At 37.2% G+C, this 19,245-nt stretch overlaps 1 protein-coding gene across 2 annotated transcripts in view; it reads left to right on the top strand.

Annotated features, from left to right (window-relative positions):
- MIPOL1 (mirror-image polydactyly 1) overlaps nt 1–19,245 on the top strand; it is a 187,416-nt gene that overhangs the window by 147,264 nt on the left and 20,907 nt on the right. The gene's annotated exons all lie outside the window — the stretch shown is intronic.

The raw sequence follows: 19,245 nt of genomic DNA, 5'->3' as shown, positions 1-19,245 counted from the left end.
TATTTCCAATCATTAAGAGAGGATACAAGCTAATATTGCTCTCTAAACATAGTTTGTTGTTTCCTGCCAGCAGAACATCATTTTGTTTTCCATATAACAATGATAATATTTATTAAAAGTTCCCTAATTTTTTTTTTGCTCGTGACTGTACCTCATTTTCTCAGTGCACCATGTAGTATTTGATAAGTTCCTAGCATATATTCTGTTCACGCAAGGAGCACAAATTAGTGCTTGAGATGCGAGATGTGTTTTTTCTTCTTTTCTAGACTGTACCCTAAGAGAAAAATTTTAAGCTTACTCTCTTGGGGCCTTCCTGTTCTTTGCTTTCTAATTTCCTTGTCATATTAGAAATGAATTGCATTATTGTGAGGATTCTTATGAACATATTAACATTTCAGTTATAGTTTAACATATGTTGCATGAACATCTGCAGCCTCTGTCATCCAATAATCTGACAGAGTAACACACCTTTGAACACATGCCTTGTGGTATATTAATTCTGTTACTGCTTTTGTTGGTGGGTGGGTTAAATTAAATCTCAGCACACTTTCTCAAGTTTATAAAATTTGTTGAGGATCAACCAGTCATTTGTTTTACCAAGAACACTAGAGCTAGAAGCATTCCACAACTGATTATATTGTATTTCATCAGACTTGAAAAAGGACTCCTTCCTATTTGCCACTGTTGGGTAACTTGGACTAAAAGAGTGATTGCCTTGTCTTGCTATCATAGACCTCTCCAGATGAGTTTCTGCTCTTCTCTAAGAACAGGGATTTGCTTGACAGAAAGGAATTCATTGTCATTGGATGCTGATATGGTCTCATGACTCTGTCTGTATTGTCCTGCTAACTTTCTGTTAACAGTTCTTGATTTAGGACAATTCTTTCTCCCCTGTGTTTTACCTTAATTCTATGTGGTTTTATGTTATAACTTCCTTGGTTTCTAAGTGAGTTGAATTGTCTACAAAATGTAATTTTGTTCTAAGCTTTTTGGAATAGGTACATAGTGGTTTCTAGGAATTGTTCTTTAAATTTGTTAAAGCCTAATAAAATGGAATGATTGGAAGGAAAATTTAAAGTCTCTGGAAGAACTACCTACAAACAACCTACTGACTACTACCAATAGTTTGTAGCAGATTACTAATACAAATGATATTACTCCTATAGGAATACTTGGAGAAATTAGGACATTGAGACCAGTGGAGTTAATATCTGTTGCCTATAACATAAGAATACTTGAAAGACACATGGAATAAGTTATAAAGAGCATATGCAGGATTATGAAATCTATTACCTGGTGAGAGCAGTATGTGAACAGGTGCTAAATATTCTGATTCTGCAACTGAAATGCTGGATGAATATAGATGAATCACCTCACTTATCTATGCTTCAGCTGCTTTATTTGTATAAACTGAATAAGAAGTTTTACTGTTTTCTGTAGCACCCTTAGGGGTCTATGAATAATGAACATGCAGGTACTCTTACTTAAAAACCAGGGAAGGAAAGCAGATATGTGATAAGCAGAAGCCTTCTCTATAGCAAGTTAAAGACATACAAAAAAACCCACTGTATATAATAAGAGTTGTTTGAAAGACAAATTTTCTCATGAAAAATTTAACAGAAAATCTAAAACTACAACAAAAATCCACTTGGTGGTGTAAATATTGTATTAAAGGAATTCATTTTCTTATGAATATGATATTTAGAAATAAAATAACAACATTGTCAGGAGGACTTTAAGTGCCATTTCTTTTCTGTTAATTTTTCTTAAAGGACATGTTTTTCTGTTAAAATGTTAATTCAATGCAAAAAATGTTCATTCAGTGATTTATTTCAGTTGTGTTGAGCTGAAGAACTGAAACAAAATAGCTTTTAAAGCTGAAATATCAAGGTGAAAGGAAATTTTTCATTTAGAAATTTGCCACAGGAAGCCAACATATTTTTTTCATTGGAATTTACATTTTCCAATGAAAAACATTAGTTTGGTGAGAAGAYTTTCCACGTGAAAGATTTTCAGCCAGTGATGGACATAACATTACATTTCTTATTTTGGGCTTAACCCTGCTCCTAGTTGAGTCAATGGAAAATTTCCATTAGCAAGCAATTAAGAATTCAAGACTAGGCACCTGTTGTGTTTACAAAGAGAGAAGCTGAGAATAAGGTATTTTCTTTATTCAGCTGTTTTTTAAAGTTAGAGCTTTCATTAAATTCCTACATGTGTGTCCATACTGATGCCTTATATTGGAAATTTTTCCATGTTTACATTCCATCCATAAGATGTTTTTCTAGCTAATATGATAGAGGTTTGTGTTTTGGAAGCTGAAGATTTTTAACATTGTGTCCAACATAACATAATTATGTGTAACTCATATGGTATGGATAATTCTTCCAGCATTGGTGTGAAGGCCCTCCTTTTTAGGGATGGCAGGGGCCTACTTAGAAGCTTCAGTCAGTTTTTAAGTGAAGAAATGGGCCTGCTGGAATTTGCAGAATTCTAAGCCTGCCAAATATTGAGTAAATGCAACGTATTAGTAATGCTTTGTGTTTATAAGCTGCAGTTCACATGGTCATGTGAGGACAGAGAACTAGCACAGAACAAGTTACTTTTTTTCTAACGCACCACCACCAAGCAACAGTATGGTACTCTAATCTCACTAGCAGAGAAGCTTGTCTAGCTATGAATTTGGAAGGAAAAGTCACAGGACAGGGAGGAAGTTACACTGAGCATATAATCAGTGGTGTACTTCCTTTGACAGCAAAGCAGTTTCAAAGAAGTTCTTCCCTTCCCTGTGCCATTTCTACTTTTTTTCTTTTTTTCTTTTTTTTTCTTTTAATTTGGGCTATTTTAGTGATACAGATTAGAGCACACCCACCTACAAATGTTTTCACTAACAGCACAAAAGTGGTGGTGAACTGTGACACAGGAGCAGGAATAAGCACTGGAAGGTGGGAGAGTAGCAACTACTAAAGGAAAATATATTGTCATACTGCAGCCTGAAAAATCTTGGTATGCTGAGTGGAAAGAGGAGGATATGGGCTATGTTTCATCAGTTCAGTAGCTTGAACATTCTTCCTTGCCATTATAGTAGATGAACTTAATTTTTAGACTGCTGTAGGTTTGAATGCCTGTTTAGGGATCAGAAAGGATTTTTTCTCACCATGCCCATTGGCCCAATAAAGGCTTTGTTCCTTACTTTCACATTCTTGACACTGCTAGATAGCCACAGTTGGTATGAAGGCTACTAAGCTGAGAAATACAATATTGCAGAGAGTGATAGCAAAGTTTATTTTAGGCAACTGGTGGCTAGTGTCCAAAGTGAGTAAAAGGGACAGATCAGATCTCTAAAGGAAGAGAAACCTGCAAGTCCTGTAATCTCAGCGTTGAGCCCATTTAAGTTACTGACAATTAGAGCAAATAAAGTCATGGYCTGCCATGCAGAATCCACCCATGTGTCTTGAGATATTTTTATGCAGTTCTTGACACTTTTCAGTCATTAAGACTGCTGCTTTAATTTTTGAGAGAAATTTCCTGAATTAGTTCATTTAAATATTTTTGATTCATGCATGACATCATTTTTGCTTTCAAGCTTGCAGGGTTAATTGGGATTTGTCTGTATCACTCATTAGACAACAGGATGAAAACACTGGTCATCATAAAATGAACTTTGAGATGTCCAGGTTGTGTCAAGAGTCAGAGTAGGAAATAATTGTGGCAATTTTGTAAAATTTGTTGGTAAATATTGACATTATAAAGGCCATAACTGTAAGGGATCTCTCTGTTTTCAATGTAAATTTGTATTCAGTGCTGGCAAGACTAGACTAGTATGTGCAAACAGTATCTGCCCAACAGCCATTAGACTAAACTGTAAATATGCTAGTTTATTTGGGATTTGTTTGCTTGTCTTCTGCATCTTTCTTTAAAACAAAGTAGAAAAGTAGTGAAAAGAAGAAAGAGTGCTTATTTGTCTTTTGTATTATTCATTCATTGTGTTTTTGTTTTGTTAGTATTTCTGGTGCTTGCAGCAGAAGAAAAAATCTCTTTATTACATTTAACTATTCTCTGAAAATAGCATAATAAGTAAGAAGTATGGGGTAGAAATAAAGTGAAGACACAGTTGGATATTACTGTTACAAGATAGGAGATGACAATGGTATCATTTTAGTTTATCTATTGTTATCTGTAGTGTTATTAAACCTAATGATGTGCCAGATGATAAAAGCAGTCTAATTAGATCTCCAAGTTTAGTAAGCAGGGAGTTCTCTGCTCTTGAATTGTGTCTCAGAGTTGCCGTGTCTGCAGGTTCTATTTGACTTTTAGAAAGGGTTTGGAGTCAGAGGAAACTGCAGTTTAGAGTGCATTTATGCTATCCCAGGCTCTTTAGCCAGATGGCTGTTAGCACTCCAAAATGATCAAAATATGTTCCAAGCAAAATCAGTCTGTGGGCTTGGGGACCCAACCTTTCATTAGTCAATAAAAGGGTCTTGAGTTCTTGAAAATGAAATCTTTAAAAGCCAATAACGCTGCTGGTTTTCTCTGAGCTGTTTCTTTGGATTTGCAGTTGTGGATTGGATTTGGGTCAATGTCTATCCAATAATTTAAGGCTTTAAAAAAATCTGTTTACAAGAGACCTCCCAACAGATCTGCCTTGTTGGCCAAAATTTCAGCCTGTGGCCAAAATTTTCAATATTGGATGCGTAAATTCAGGCGCCTGAGTTTGCATTAGTGAGCTAGAAAGGGACCTGCAAGTGCAGCTTTGGAAAGCCAGTCACTCACTGAATCACACTGAAACTATAGACACCAAAGCTTGATCATTTTGATGTTTTATTTTATTTTTAAAACCTTATCGGATGGCTGAAAAGCATCTCCAGAAACATCTCCAGAACACTTTCTGTATACCATACCCAAAATGCTGGCTTATTATGCAAGTTTTCCAGATCTTCTAGAAAGCAATAATATTACTAGAAAGCAATTAATATCCCAAGTGTTGTCAGTGCTTGCCAAATATGAATATGCCATAGTATAGTTTGGTGCTATGACACAGCTGGGTTTTATTCTTTCATCTACCCCAGGTAGGGGTAGCAACTAGGGGCTTGTACAAATACAAAGTGTCTGTAACCTCTGTTCCTCAAAGTGAGGGCAGTAGCAATAATTGTCTGTTTAATACAATATTAACAAATCCAGGCCTCCTGTTTCTTTTTCTTTTTCTGACAGAGGTGCTACAAAAACTGCTCTCACAATTTGTAAACTTCTGAACTTAAAGTGTTTTTGCCTCAAAGACTTTCCACACAAGTCATAAAATCTGATGATATGTTTGTTCTCCCAGTCTTTCAAAAATCCTTCAAGATTTAGCCCATTGCTTGCTAAAAGAGAATATATTTTAAACAAACATCAGAGTTTTGACATACACCAACAGAAGCAAAGAAAGTCATAGTGATCCCATTAGCTCAATGCGATCCCATTAGCTGAATTGTTCAGCTTGTCTCCTTTCATCTTGGGAATAGTTCTCACATTCCATTTGTCAGTACTTGATGAGGCAGGCGGCTGGAGCTTTCCCCCTGCACACCATAGTTACTCAGGGAATGTCATACTCCATTTCGCTTTCCCATAGTCTCCTTCTGAAGGTTTTTCTGTGCTTCACTTTTGACAGTCAGTGAAGTGAATTTTACTTGTCACAAACAAAGGCAAGATGTTACTGTCTTCAGATAAATATGCATCAGATGGGACCTTTGAGCCAAAGTATTTAGGCAAGGTGGGTTGTTGGGTTTTTTTTAATTTGTTGTGAAGTATCTGTTTTGTGTATCCCAAAGCTTTTGTCTACCATTTAAACAGTTCTGTCATCCACTCTGCTCTGAAAATGACTCTTGAACTAAATCACATTCTCCCTGAAAAACATATAGCTCTAGGCATATGTTTTTAACCACTGTTCTTCAGATTCCTGTAAACTGTTTTGTTTTATGAAGGCAGAGCTAACAACTCAACTCATTTTCCCTGGAGTAGGTCACACAAAATGAAAGCCTACCCTAAAAGCTCAGGACATAGTGAATGTGCATCCTTCTGTCAGTATGGAACCGCTTCTGGAGTTCCTTATGAACAGATATATTTATCTTGGACTTGGAGTTCTCCCACTGATTTAAGTGTGCTCTGAAATCATCCTGTTACTTTATCTCTATTACTATTTGAGGCTGCTTGTATAAAATTTAGGGATATAACCTAATAACCACCTAAATGAGTTAAAATTTCAAGGGGGGGAGATAGACAAAGCCTTTGTCAAAGTGTCGTAATTTTAAGGCTTGATAGATCATGAAGAACTAGCACTAGGAAAGGAAACTGTAAAGAACATATTCCCAGTGTCCTTGGGGCAGACAATTAAATTCTCTCCTCAGAGAGAATTATGTCTCTCCTTATATCTCCTGATGTACCAGACCTCATATTAGTCACCTTTTTTTCTACTCTAGGAGAGCACATAGATCCCTTTATCAAGCAAGCCAGCATCCTGTATAGCCTATGTCACTTCTTTTTTGGGTCACTTTTCTGAGCTCCACAGAAGCTCGATTTCTGAAAATGTCACCTAATAAGAAAGTGCCACAGGATATTCCGTCCATATGCTAAGGTCTGAGGTTTCCAGAGAACCAAGCAGGAGTTCAAGAATGACATGAGTCTGGAGATGTGGATGATTTTTACATGCTGCTGAAGTGATTTGGGGCTCCTGCTTTGAGTATTCTGATTTATCATTGTTTTCATCTGGAATTACTAGTCCCTGACACTTCCAAATATCAAGTCCTAAAGGTCTCTGTTTGGGGAGTGAAAATGAAGGGCCTCTTTTGGAATGTTTTTTCTTTGCCTCTTGATTCCCCTAGCTGTAAGATGTGAATAGTGCTACTCATACCTTTTTGGAAAATACATTGATTTAAGTTTTCTTTATTAGATTCTGCTACATGTTAAGTGGGGAGAGCCTAAATATATCACAGTAGCTATTGTATTGCAGCAGTCCTTCTGAAATGCAAGTACAGAACTGCCTTTTCCAGACAAGCAATATACTGTGAGTGCCCTATTAGTACATTTAATGTTTAATGACCAACTGTTTCTCCTGCTTCCTCTAAATTACTGTAAAGTTACTATTCTAAGGAGAGAAAGTAGCTTTTTATTCTGGAGAATACTGTGGCATTCATTGCTTTGAGTGAGAATGTGATCTCAAAGAGTTTGTAATATTTCCTCTGCTAAAAGGCAGCAAGTATTTGGAGCCCTTTGAAATCAGGATAATGCTGTAAGAGAGAAAAAGAGTATCTGCTTTCTAGGTAGGTGAGTCCAGTTATTGTATTAGTTCGGGTCTGGGGATTTCTTTTTGGTCAAATCAATGAATATATATAGAACTTCATTGCAGAAATGTTGCAGTGTTCCTTCTTTCTGTTTGTTTGTAAAAGCACAGCTCCTTATGATGGGGGAGGGGAGGAACTGGTTTAGCAAAGGAGGTGTTGAGCCTGCCAGCGTTGATGGAGGTGAATGTGGATAGCCATTTAGCATGGGACAGCTAGATGGGAACAGAGAAGCATGTAAAATGAGTAGCTTGCTACAGATTTATGCTTGCAAAAACAGAACAGGTAAATTGTTTGTGAGTTTAGAGAGCCTGAGTCTGCAGACTTAAGTAAAAATGTGCCTTTAAAAAAATCAAAAAAGTGTTGGTATAATGAAATTTCTTTTGAAAATTATTCTGGAGGCAGGTTACAAAATGTAGAACACAAATGGTTTTTACTCAACTATTGCTTCAATAATGGACTTTAATACTGTTGACATTATTTGTGGATTGAATGCCAGCAATTTAGACAATAGATAGTATCAGGTGCTAATAGATCAAACATAATTACCCTAGATGAAATAATTTTACACAGTTTAGCAAAACTGTTTCAATTATTTATTCACTGTAAAAGCAAACTTTGACTAAAGGTGAAGATACTAAGCTTTCTCCTCTAGGGGCATTGTATCCATTTCTGAGTCATATTTTTTCTTCATAGCAACCTTTCCTCTATAGCAGCTTCTAGTGCAAGTTATTACAATTCTTTTTGCATAAGTTAGGTCATATGAAGTTCAGCTGTAGGTGGGGCCACTGTAGTAGATTGGGGGACAGTCTTAATAGATCCGTTTCATTAATTAAGTCATGCATTTTTTTATTAACAAAACCTGTATGTCAGGTTTAGCCAGCTGGGAGCCATTCTCATGGTTATCTTTGTCAGAAGGAATATTTTGAAAATAAGGAATTACTGTACATGCTTTAACTCCTGATTAAACAGAGGAATGATATCCATTCACCACTCTCCATGAAACAATAACTTAGGGGCATATCATAAGCTTGATTCATAGAGTTTGATCCGTACATAACTCAGTAAGGAAACTCTGTACATCACATTCAAAATTTGTGTGCTATCCCATGGTTATTGAAGTAAGGGAGGTTAAGGCCAAAATTTCAAATGTCTAGCTTACTTATTTCTTGTTTTTAACTCTCAAAGGAACTTTTTTTATTTTTTATAAAGCAATATTTTCTGGTATTATTTCTCTTCTGGTGTTCCTTTCCCAGAGATCAGGAGGAAGGAGCAAAATTTCCAGAAAATATTTAATTGTACTAGACACAGAGAAGAACAGTGTAAAAGCACCTACTGATAGCTACAGCCTTTAGTTTCTTGATACAAATAAATTCAAGTCATTCTTTACTAGGCTGAGAAACTTTCTCCTTGTTCTCAACAGGCAATGTGCTAATGATGTCCACTGTCATTAAAGGTTGACATGAGGCAGGGGGGAGCTTTCACCAAGGAGGAAGGGGAAATGCCGTGGATTTATCCCTTATGCAAAGGAGTGGGAAGAAAAATGGGGGACATTGCTCTCCCCTGTTAATATTTTCTGACTTTCTTTTCCTTTACTTCTTAGCTATACAGGATTTTAATTTTATCCAGCCTCATCTAAAATCAAATTCTGATGGTTTCAATAATATTCTGTAACAGGGGTAATACAGAGGCTGAAGTACTTATTCTTCCATTTAGCTCCTCTTCCCGACTGTCTTTATCCAAAAGAGTCATATGTCAGCCTATCGTACTTCTTCCACCTCAGCTGTGGAATAGAATGTAGTAGTGGAATGAGGAGTATCTTAATGTAGGAATTCAGTTAGGAATTCAGTTTTTCTTCTTGAGCAATGTTACTGCTCCTGTCAGAGGAAATTAAAATGTTGGTTGAACATGTATATGTATAGCAGGCAGTACTCATACTGAATTATTATCTTGTTCTATCCAAAAAAAAGAATAATTGGACACTTCAGTGTTGGCTAGATTTCACAAGAGTTCCCATATTCATTCAATTTCCTTGTCAGGTTCTGAGAAAATAATTACTTCTTTGGTTCAGTGCAACCAATGCACTTCCTGCTACAGTATTTCACTTTTACCTACTGCTTATGGAGAAATGATATGCCAGCAAAAAGAAAAAACTGCTGTTTTCATGAGAATTCCTGTGTCATTAAGTTAATACTGTTGTTTTCCTCTTCATTCAGAGTACTTTAAAGTGCATGACAATATTATTCTTTTACAGAGTTGTTTTCAGTAGTCCAATGGTCAAAACTCATGAGGGTAAAGGAAGAAAGAGATGAGAGAAGCTGATTTAAAATTTTTAGGATACAGAATTCAGTTCAGCATCTGTTTTGAGCTTCTTTCCAACCCTTACACTTTGGAGCTCTCTCTTCTCTGATTTTTCTCCAGCAATGGCTAGTCTAATCTCTCACTTTTCGACACATGTGAATGAGGCGATTTAGCTTGCAGTCTGTGTGCCGTATCCAGCTAATGGTTACTTTCATCTGGGAGGAAGCAAAGAACAGCTTTTCAGGTAACAAAGCCCCTGGGCCAACTATAGCTGAAGAGAGCACCGGGAGGCTGCTCTCACTACTTACGCCTCTTGGTGGCAATGGCTGCTGACAATGGAATGGGGAGAAGGATCCCCATTCTGCCTCCATTACAGAAACTACAGTATTTTCTCGATAAGGGTCCCAAACCTGGATCTGTCTGCTGAGGTTAGCCATGCTGATATGTGTTGCCAACACACTTGTATGGTGTATTGGCTCTTTTGTATCTTCCCATGAATAATAATTTGCATTGAGGCCTGAACCAAGATGGAGGCCTCAGGTTACCAGGTGCTCTACACATACATAGTGAGAAGCAATCCTGGGCCCCAAAAGCTTAGAATTTAAAGAAAGAAGGAAAAAAAGTGAGGAAAGGGCACTTTACTCCCTGTTTCAGTATGGCAGGCTGCGGTTTGCATGTTGTGACATGCTCGGTACCACACAGATGTGAGATAGAACAGGGAATTTAAGACAGAGCTCTGATCCCCACTCCACTAAATCATTCCCCCAGCATGTGCCCTTGTTTCGTGTAAGAAGAATGGCCCAGACAAGTCTGCCCAGTTGCTTCAGTAAGCATTGGTACAATGGGGAAGCAGATTTCCCCCATATTAAATTTCCCAGGCGTTCCCTTTATCATTTAAGCTGTCATTTTAACTGCGTTGTTTCATAGCTCTTAACTGTCCAAGGAACTGTATGATTTATATGAATAAGGGTTTGGCAGCAGCAGCTAGGTAAGACTTGGCTTATTGAGTAGCTCTACATTGCTATTGTGTCATTTACTTGGCTTTAAGGAGGTGACTTGCAAAGGGTGTATCTGCATAGTAGTCCAAGGACCAACAGCATTGTTGTATAGAAGAAGCCATGATAACTTTAAAGTAACATTACAGACATCTATACCAGTCTGTACGAGGGCTCTTAAACTGCAGCACATGCAGCCCTGGTGACTCAACAATTCTGGAGTGGTGCATGTTGCTATACTCACAGAACTCATGTGCTAGGCACACTCATCTAGAATTCAGCAATCTACCTCACTTCTTGGCCCACAGGACACCTGGTCTGGCTATAGTCAGAGTTGCTTAATATCTCTCAGTAACACCTGGGACAAAAATCAGACAAAAATGTTCAAATGCCCTCTGTTTTATTTTCCAGGGGTGGGGGGAAGTATTCTCAAAAAAGGTATATTTCAATTTAAAAGAAACCATCATTCAAAGATTTTTAACCATCTGAATCACTAGGCAAAAAGGGAATGATAAGAGAGCAGAGTGGCATGTGACTCTCCTTTCCAGGTCAGCTACACTGAGAGTTTCTAGATTAGGGCTTTTCAGCTCATCCATGAGATCATCCTTCTCTTAAATTCCATATGTATTTGGTTATTGCATCTTTGAAACATGTTTCCATTCTTTGTATTTCTTTTAACTGCCTTCTCCTGGAGAGACTCTTCTCTTCCATCTACTCAGCTGGATGTTCCTGGCTATGCTAGAAGGCAGGGCTGGCTTCTGGTCCAGCATCCAAGACAGATTCATCTCTCTTCTCTTGTTCAGTGGGGGATTTAATGACAATAGCAAATCAGGACAGTCATAAAATTCATGATCATGTCTGATTTATAAAGATAACATTCTATTAAATACAAGATATTTTCTGACATTATTAGCAACAAGCTTTCTTCAGCTGGTCATCATTCCTGGATGGTGCCATGTGCTTTATTGCTTGATTGATTTGTGTGCCTTTATCATTTTTATTAATATTATGTTCATCAGAAACAATTACTATTGATTTGGAAACTCCTGGCTGTCCTGTTTGTCTATCTTTATTTGTATTTGGGAATTATTTCTTTAGTCTTTATTTTGGAAATCTGTTGAATGGCATCAAGAGCACTAAAGAGGTTGTTTAAACACTGGGAAAAAAAGAATGCTTATATTTCTGGGAAGACATTTACAGTGATTCACATTTTGGAAACTGAAATACTATCAATGCTTTATTCCCAAATTATTTTCCATGAAAAAGCTTGGATCCACTGATGAATCAGTTTCTTCAAAATACATAGGCCCATACTGAGGTTCATGCAGAGAATGATGGAAGACTGTGTTGGGGGAAGGGATTAGGAGACTCCTACATCCTCAGTCCTGTTAGCACAGAGGTATGGAATAAGCCTATGTAGTCTCTTAGATGTTTGGATCCTACCTGGCTGTAGCAGGGAGGGGAGATCCATGAGTAGGTGTTACATGATAAGGATAAAAGTGTTTGTCTGATTAGATATCTAGACAAACTGCTTTGCACGGAAAAATAGAAAATGGTAAACCACTTAATAAAATTAATTAGCTGAGAATATATCTACTCTAAGATGGGAGTGTTCACAGTAGTGAAAAGTAAAGTCTCTGGGTCTTAGTATAGCTATTTAAACAGGTTGTTTTCTTCTTCTGTGAAAAGAAGCTAAAAATCCTAGGCCATCTTGATGTGAGTGAGAGCTAGGAATTTTACAGAAACTGATGCCGTGTAAGAAAATCTCAAATGTGCACTTGTATAACAGGTTTTGAGCGAGTCTGGCACAGTATCTACTACTACCCTATAAAGGGCTGGGTTCCTTGATGTATATTTCTAGCTGGCATTTTATCAAGGAAATAAATTTTGCTTTCTCTTTATTTCGTGGCATATGGAGTGAAACTACATTTTCTCTGTTCAAAGCCTTGCTTTAAAAGCATTAGATTATTAATTTAGGTGCTTTTGCATATGACTAGAATTGTGACTGAACAAATTATTTATGCAGAGAGAAGCAAGATAAAGTTTCTTTCAAGAGTTCTTAAACGTATCAGATTGATAACAGTCAAAACACCTTTACTGCCATTAAATATTTACCAAGACTTGGCTTTTGGAAGAGGGGCAGTTTAGTGCAATGTGTTTGGCTCCATGCAATGCTATTGATTAGCTATCAGAAGGACATAGTTAATGGGTAACTTGAGGTATTACAGAGCACTCCACATTCTTGTCAAGTCTTTTCTCTGAAGATGACCTAAAATAAAGTCAGTTACAACTGGCGTTCACCCTACCACAGATTGCACAAGCTCACCTACGGTATGAACAAAAGGTTCAGAAGAATCGGTTGACCAGTGCTTAAGCAATCCTTTCTAGTAGTTGTTGTCATCACTGCTGGACTTTAGAACTGAACGTGTTTACATTTAATTAGAAAGAACACACAGTTTACATCGCACAGTAGCTATCAGTATCGAATCAGAATTGATTTCCGCTCTCTTTCTCAAATTAATGTTTCCTTCAAACTAATTAAAAAAAGGCACATAACAAAATGACTCATATAAATTTTAAAGCAAAGTAAACAGTATTCCCTGGAGACAAAAATAAAAGTCAATAGCACATAGTCGTTACTTGAACTTGTTTTCAGGTGATTCTGGTGCCTGTGTTATGACAGATATCAGTACTATCAGATTTATATAGATGTATATATGAAGTATCACTTTTCACCGAGGGGACACTTCACTGACTACTTCAGTTTTCAGTTTCAGGATTCTTATTAGTTTCATCTGAATTGTTGCAGTTTGTCTGGTACAGCAGGTGATTCACTAGTATAGACACAGTAGTTTTTGCAGGAGGATTTTGTTCATTTCAAAAAAAAAAAAAAAAAGTTTGTGTGTAGGTCACTTCTAAAATGGAAGTCAGAGGCCATTATCATTTCCAGTGAGAAGCTGTAAAAGGAAGCTAAAGGCACAAACCAAACTAGCCTTAACTTCATACATAATTTCAAACAAAGAATTTCATTAGTTATGCAGGCAAATCTAAAGTCAAACTAAGGTGACAGGACACTATATTTAATAGTCCTACCACAAGTTCCTGACCCTTGAATGTGCACATTCCTTGTCATCAAGAAAGATTTCTATGGTTAGTATTCTGGAGACTAGAGGTTCAAACCAGCAATTTGCTGAGCACTGTCAAGTCCAGTGAAGCCAGTGGGAACTGAAGGTGTGGCCAGGCCAGGCCAGTATCAGATGTGTGGGGCTGTAGGAGTTGATCCTGTAAAGCCTACTCAGAATGTCCAGTATTCATCTATGCCATAATATTGTAGTCTCCATATAAGAGACAGTGTCCAGAACAAAGCTCTTGGAAAGGATCATCAAAAAAGGAAAAGGTAATCTATAAAGCATCTATTTTCCAACTGTTTTAGTTGGTATACCAACAGCTGTATTATCTTAGTGCACAACAAGAGCTACTGCTTTCTTATGTATGTTTAGCTTTTCAGAAAAAATGCACTATTTTTAGAACCAACAGTGTCAAAAACATTCTCAATGTATAAAAAATAACCCACTCTGACCTTTAGGACAAAATCCTCAGTCTCTATTACAACTGGTTTGTGTTTCTGCAAATCCCTGATGTAGTTGGTTTCCCTACTGGCCCATAGCCAGAATCGCTGCCTTTACACAACCCCCTCCAGTGATCCATGTCAATGGAGTGGCCTCCAGCAGCCACCAGAGAGGCTCAGGGGCTGCCAGTCAGCTCAGGAACAGAGAAAGTGGAACAAGGTCTTGTCTTGGAGCCACCGGTGCCCCTCCTCCTGCCTGTCTCACTCAGCTGAGCCAGGACCTGTTCTGTTGCAGTTATGGTGTTAGCACTTCCTAGGGAAAATGCTCAGGGTTTTCTGACATGCTGTAAAATGTGGAATTGTTGGCACCATCTTAAACATCCTTTATATTCAAATACTGAGGTCATTCTTCATGACTTGATGCCAGTTCTGTCTTTGGTTAATAGATAAGGTTGCCTCTGTATTTGCAGTATTACCTAAACACTCTATTACTGTAGGGAATAACTACAATATTGCAAATACTAAGTTAAAGTTATTTTGTTAACTAAAGTCATTGGCAAATATTTAAGGATGGCCAAAGCATATGAATTGGCAATAAAGAGCAGATAAAAGATAGCAAAATTCTTTCCTGTAAGTTCTAGTGTGCTAAAGAAAGCACTGTACAAAATACAATTATTTTTAAAATTTCAGATTAATTTTATGTCATTATAAGCAAGGCTTCAAAGACAGTTGAATGTGAATGGTTAGGTTAAAATATGCTAATATTGTCAAAGCACGACAGGAACATTTTACTGCAAGATTGGTTTTATGAATAACATGGAGTCTAATAAAACTATGAAGAGCATCCACAGTAGTTGCTGTTGTATTGAAGAGAAAACAGTCTCCTAATTTGTGGAAGATAATGAGAGCCTATGAATATGTGTGTGAAGCAGTTAACACAGCTCCGTTGTGGAACCATGAAGATATATGATTAATGATAACATGTATCAAGTAATGTTCAGGATTAAAATATAAGATCTATAGTAGTCTCTTCTGTAAACTCAGATGCACTATATCTAAGAGTTGATGTATGTGTGAAAAAAGCTAATGCTAAGCTGTCATCTGCCACACTAGTAATTAATCAGTCAGAGGCTATAGAGGGCCCTGGTTTTGGATGCTACTGTGAGAGAGCATCATGTGCTCAGGAAAATCAGGAGCATTTCTCAGCTACAAGCAATTAACTGTGACAAGTATCTTTTTCAGTAGTGGATCTCAGACCACCTTGCAACAGTCAGTAGTGTGATTGTCCTCATTTTAAAGATGAGAAAACTGAGACCTAAAGAGGCAAAATGCTTTTGGAATGGCCTTTAATCTGAATTTGTTGAAGAGTTGAAGTTCTAAGGTAGAGGATAGTCCAGATTCACACTGTAGATAACATTGAGCCTGCGCTTAAATCATATATTGTCCAGACTATTTGGACACTTACACAGGTTGCAGGTGTTCTCCAGATCATGTCAGGGGAGGAGGCTAGAATTCATCTGCTGCTCACTGTGGATCCAAATTCAAATGTAATTGAATTTGGATGGTATGGATATGCACAAGGGTATTCATGATTGGCACTAATCTGTCCACGTGTTGTCCTATAAAATCCTGAGGTTATCACCAACCAAGACAGAGAAGAGAATCAGTAGTGGGCTCTGTCCTAAAAGTGCTCATCCTTGGGTCTGATGAAAGAATATAAAATAGAGAGAATGCCTGAGCTCATCCTAGGCTAAGAATATGTGGATTCACCACACATGAGATAGAGACACTCTGTGATGGACCGTAAGAATGCACAGAACACAGTCTGCATTATGCATAATGTGCATTAATGTTATAGCTTTGTACATGGTCTGCGGCCTCTGCTCTATAATGGAGTCTAACACAGCTGCTGCCMTCTGGTTGAATTAGTGATGTTCGGATGGTTGATGTGACCTTAATGCTTGTAATTGCAGAGGAAAGCACATAATCACAGGCTAGTAAAATATTTGTCTATGGTAGGGTAATGCCATCTAGTTGCCTGTCTAACAGCTGTCAAATGCACTCACATGTGATGCAAACTCCACCATTATATATGCTGTGCTGTGCAGCAAGCCCAGCTTAGTGTCAAAGTCCTTGTAGATCAAATGGGCTGCTTTTTTTAATATTGTCTTATTGCAGTATCTGCTAAGAGCACCTCTGAGGCCCTATTTCCAAGTCATCAATGCTGCCTAGCCCTTGAGTACTCAGCAGCRTGAAGGGACCCTCTTCAAAACCATCCTGGGTACAGGTTGAGGTCTGAGAGGTCTCAGAAGCTTGAGTATCAAATACATTTGTGGTGAAAACCAAGGCCAAACCTACATGCCTTTGGAAATATCAGGTGTAATGTTTGTCACTAGGTTTGTTGTGGGATAGGGCAGGAATGTTTGGGTTTTACTGTTTTTTTTCTTTATGTCTTTAGATGGAAGATTTCTCTGTGCTGTTCAGTAATTGCTTTAGGTGGAAAATCATTTCCCACCTTGCAGCAGAAGTATGCTTGGCAATGAAAGAAGTGTTATAAGAGCAGCACTTCATACAGTTGATTTTCAGCCAAAGTCAAGTCCCTTGGGAACAGTTTTAACTGGTGAAATTTTTAGCAGACTTGAAGCTGCTCTGACTTTGGGGCTGAAGAAACCTCTGGCTCTCTGGCTAGTCAGGAGTTGCATAAGTGACATAATCACATATGACTTTTTCTTCTCCTGCCTGGACACAGTTTGGGTGGGCTGCTTAATTGAAGCTGTCAGATCCAAGCTCTAGCAAGAAAGAGTTAGACCCATATTGCCATAGAAAGCCAAAAGGCTTGCTATTTTTATGAACCATTCTTCAGGCCTAGAACTCCCATTTATTTTTGGTTTATAGCATCAATATTGTTCAGAGAAATAATTTGCTGGACATTAATGAAGGAATTTCAAATTAATAAATATCAAAAGGGACTAAATAAAACATTTTACCAAAACGCATACTGGCAGAAATCTTGTGATTGTGTTAAAACATGTATCAACCACAGGGCCTTTATCTGCATGAATCACACTGGCTTACAAAATAATACATGTCAGAATCTATTGATCACTCAAATGTGATCATTTTGAGATAAAACATGTAATGCTAGTATTGCATGCAGTATTGTTCTGGGCCAGTACTTTCTGAAGAAGCCAAGTCATAGTGATGCAGGACCAATATTTTAGAATCTAAATAAATGACTATATTTTTCGTACCTTCTGGAAAAAAATACTAATCTGCTGTGTTAGGCAATGAACAAGTCGGAATATTTGGGTTCTCCATTTTTTTTTTTGAAAATCAGGCACCCATATATCCACTGAAGAGTTTAACTTCTGAGCTCTTTTTTTCCTTTTAACCTTGTCCCAGGTGTTTAAGAATAGGACCTTAGTGATATTTCAGTACCCTGCTTTCAGCTTTATTTGCATATCTTTGTATTTTTCTGTGGTGATCAGTGCTTCACCATATAGTGGAACTTCAGTCAGTAAATTTTATGGGCAGCTATTAAAATAATTTTATTATTAATAAGTCTGTTCTATGCATTTTCATGTCCCTTTATAAATATTTATATTTTCAATATGTCTTCATTTAATTGAACAGGTTCTTTGCATTATTTTCAGACAACCTCAGGTAGCAGGTGTAATGACATATCAACACTTTGACCTTTGAGCTTCTAGATTTCTGTTAGTTCATCCACATTTTGCTTGTACATGTATATTGTATTTTAGTTTGTATATGATTATCCTCTATAGCCTGATGGAATGAAGGATGTTTCCTATACAAAAGGCTTAATCAATTGGAAAGGAAGAAAATATGCTATTACATACTAGCACCCACCATGCAGAATGTGCCCTGAGTATTATAATCAGTCTGCACTGCTTCTAGAAAACCACACTTGAAATAATGTTTGATATTTACATGGTCAGTCACAGAGATGGTCACGAGTCATGCTCATCAGTGCAGCAACAGCTTCTGGTATACATGAAGTTGTACTGAAATAACTTCAATTATTTGTCTAAATATGCTGCTTACTGTGATATTCTGTTGCCATCACTTTTGTTGTAAATATCCTCCATGAATTTTTTTCTACTTCTAATATCATTTTCCAGTGGTGTAAAATTCACTATAAAATTATGGGTATTAGAGATGGAAAACAATTACTGCAAATTCCACAGAGTCTGCTAGTGCAGGCTCCTCCCTTAGTAATTATCTATTAATGTGATTTGTGCCATTTCACTGTAATAACTCAAGCATTTGGCTACTTACTGATTCCTTGAGAAATAATTCCACAGTCTAATAGGCTTTTGGGGGGATTTTTTTTTTCCTGATGTTCAATCTTTTTTTCACCCTTTTTTCAATTTCTTCTCATTACTTATAGTTAATGTTTAACCTGTTTGTCTAAAATCTTTCTTTTTGTACATTTTCCATAGTTATTGTTAGCTGATCCAGGCATATTTATTTCTCTTAATCTCATAAATCTATTGCTTCAGATCCCTATTCAATTTCATGTCTAATTTCTGATCTCCCTTTGATTTGTCCAGAGCTTTCTGGCACTCAAGTACAAGGCATCCAGCACTGTATTCTAGTTTGTACAACTGTATTCATTGTTTATGCCATGAAAGATTATTAGTTTCATGGTTTATGATTTGATATCTCCATGAATGTACCTCAAAATCATCTATAAAACTGAATTGGTTGGATATACATCTAAGGCACTTCTATGTGAAATAGTTGGTAAACATGTCTGACTTGTTGCCTGAGTGAAACCAAAAGAGTGGGTTATAAATGTCTTTGCAAGAAATTATTGTTATTATGGTAAAGGACACTATGGATATTGAAGTGCCCAGTGATAAAACTTTGATGCTGGCAGGTAACCTATTTCCGTCTACTATGCAGAGGCTGTTTAAGACACAGTATATTCTAGTATAGGCGTTACTAGCTTTTTTAAACCAGTATCGAGAAATATTTTAGTTTCCTCTCACAAAAATATTGACTGACAACCTTTAGAATTGATTAGCATGTGCAAATCATTTGT

Source organism: Apteryx rowi, unplaced genomic scaffold, assembly GCF_003343035.1.
Source record: "Apteryx rowi isolate R43461 unplaced genomic scaffold, aptRow1 scaffold_88, whole genome shotgun sequence".
NCBI classification, from domain to species: domain Eukaryota; kingdom Metazoa; phylum Chordata; class Aves; order Apterygiformes; family Apterygidae; genus Apteryx; species Apteryx rowi.
This window is presented reverse-complemented; position numbering and strand designations above follow the sequence as displayed.